The sequence below is a fragment of the Tupaia chinensis genome, unplaced genomic scaffold, assembly GCF_000334495.1.
Source record: "Tupaia chinensis unplaced genomic scaffold, TupChi_1.0 Scaffold144482_1, whole genome shotgun sequence".
NCBI classification, from domain to species: domain Eukaryota; kingdom Metazoa; phylum Chordata; class Mammalia; order Scandentia; family Tupaiidae; genus Tupaia; species Tupaia belangeri.
The window spans coordinates 2,924,441-2,926,911 of NW_006204341.1; positions in this window are offsets into that span (position 1 = coordinate 2,924,441).

A 2,471-nucleotide genomic window follows, 5' to 3' on the forward strand; every position below is an offset into this window, starting at 1 on the left:
TTTTATTCTTGAAGCTACAATGATAAATTAACAAATTTGGTAATTGGTGGAGCTGTTTTTGGTATATTCCTTTTATTTATTTAGACTAGTAAGGAGGCATATTTTGCAAAACTCACTAGAGAACTATGAGGTTAGTTTCTCCCTTTAGTAGGCAGAGCTACTCTCTTAATAAATTACTCTGGGAATTTTTTTTTTGAGAGCTTTTACACTATAGGGTGTGTGCGCTCGCCAGACAGAGAGAGACATAGAGACAGAAAGCGAGAAATCACCCCCCAGGGGGGATGGTCACGCCGCAATCCCTTCTCCTCCATTCTCCTCTCGGGATCCTGGGCATGCACGCACACGTGCCTGGCGTGAGTTTTAAGCCACCGGGTCCGGGACATGAACCGCGGTCGACTACGTGGGAGTCCAGCGACATAGCCATTACGCTAACTGCTGATTCCCCTCTGGGAATTATTTTGATATGAGTTAAAATGTATAGAAGGCAAAATTTTTGAAAAATATTTTAAAATCATTTTGTAAGCTTTTATTTATTTCATGAGCATGAGAGGAACAGATTCCCTCACCCCTGGCCCTCTCAGCCAGGCAGGATTAGGAGCGTGTGTGTCTGGCGTATACATGTTGACCAGGGCACCAAACCTGAGACCTTTCATATGGATCTAGCATTACTTTGAGCAGTGTATTACTGCTGTGCCACTGAGCTGGTCCGAAAGCAAAATCCTGCACAGTAGAGGATATAACTTTGTAGTAAATCTTATATCAGTTCAGTAAAGGTGTTTCAAGTCTTTATTTTTTTTTTAGTTCCAAGATGACCTTAGGATCCATATTCTGAAAAAAATCTAAAATTACCATCAAAACATAATTGGCCTTGGGAATATGCTCCCTCTGTTTTCACTGTCAAGGAAGTAACACTCCGTGAGTCCTACTTAATTTCCAGCTATCTTAATACAATGTGTTGAGCAAGCATTAAGGATTATTATTATTATCATCATCATCACCACCATCATCATCATTGTTAATTGTGTTAAAAGGAAACCTCAGGAAGCATAAGTGACCTGCTGGCAAGGATTACCCACCCTGGAGTGTGCAGTGGATCAGTTCTGCTCTCAGCAGTAGGCAGCATTATAATCAATAGAAATTGTCCACATGGGGCTTACGAGGCACTGTGATAATTAAGTTCGCCAGAAAGACACAGGAAGTTTGGGAGTTTATCGTAAACCACTGCTCTATGAACCTTCAGCTGTTGACTACAATGTCTAAATCAGAAGAGACAGCAGTTTTTTTCTTACATGCTCAGCAAAAACTTTTAACTGGTTTTGCGTGTGTGGTATAAACATTCACTGTGAGTTTCTTATCTTCTACTGAGTAACTATTAAACTGTACTTTCCTATTTTTTGCTAACACTCATCATCATCAATAAGTTTTTGTTTTAAATTTTCTACATGACCGTGGTTTAGGTAAACAATACTCTTTCATTTGGAAATTTGAAGGTTAAAATAGTAACAATACTTCACCACTTTTTGTCTCAACAGATCTTTTTAATTGAAATATCCCAAAGGCCTCAACTTGGCCTTTACATAAAAAAATATGGGCAATGGATTTGGGGTTTACAGAGAACACAGCATCTCTTTTCAGAAAGTAGGGTTATTTTTTAAAACCCCATTAAAACTTTGTATGGTGGTATTATTTGAGACTAGGACAATGCATACATTTAACATATTAGTAACCTTTCACACAGAGATTAGAAAGATTCGTTAGAGCATTAAAGGAATAAGATAGAATAACCCAGAATAAGTACCTAAATTAGTGTTTTTCAAATGTTAATCGTCAAAGAATAACCTGGGGATGGGGCAGTTGTTATAAGGAGATTTCAAATGTGCTTTGGAATACCAGGTGTCATGACAACTGAAATCAGTCTTGATACTAAATACTCTCAGATATTCTGGTGCACATGGTCCACTTCTGCACTTTGAATAATATTGTACTAAACCTTACCTCTTTAACTTTTATTTTCTTGGTCTGACAGCTAGAGCCTTTCCTTATTAAGTTTAGAAATTTCAAGAATCAAAAGGACAAGATGTAAAACCTTCAGGTCTTTAAATACATTAGTTCACATGATTCCCAGGAAACTTAAGTCTGATGGATTTCACTCTGTGTATTAATATCATTTACTTTGTAGCATACAAATATAATCCATTCTTAAACAACATTTTTATCTGAGAGTGTGTTTGTAAGTGTCTCTTTTCTCTCCAAATGGTATTGGCATCAGTATGTTCAAGTGGCTTAAAGCATTCCTAAAGCATCATAGTTTCTTAGTATTAATATTTTCTGATCAGCCACCATGTCACTGTATTTGCTTTAAGGGGAATTTTCTAAGTTATATACAAAAAGTAACTTTTCTACCATGCAGAGAAAGATATTAAAGATAAATAAGACAGTATTTTTAGCATGGCAATCAAAGATATCTCAAG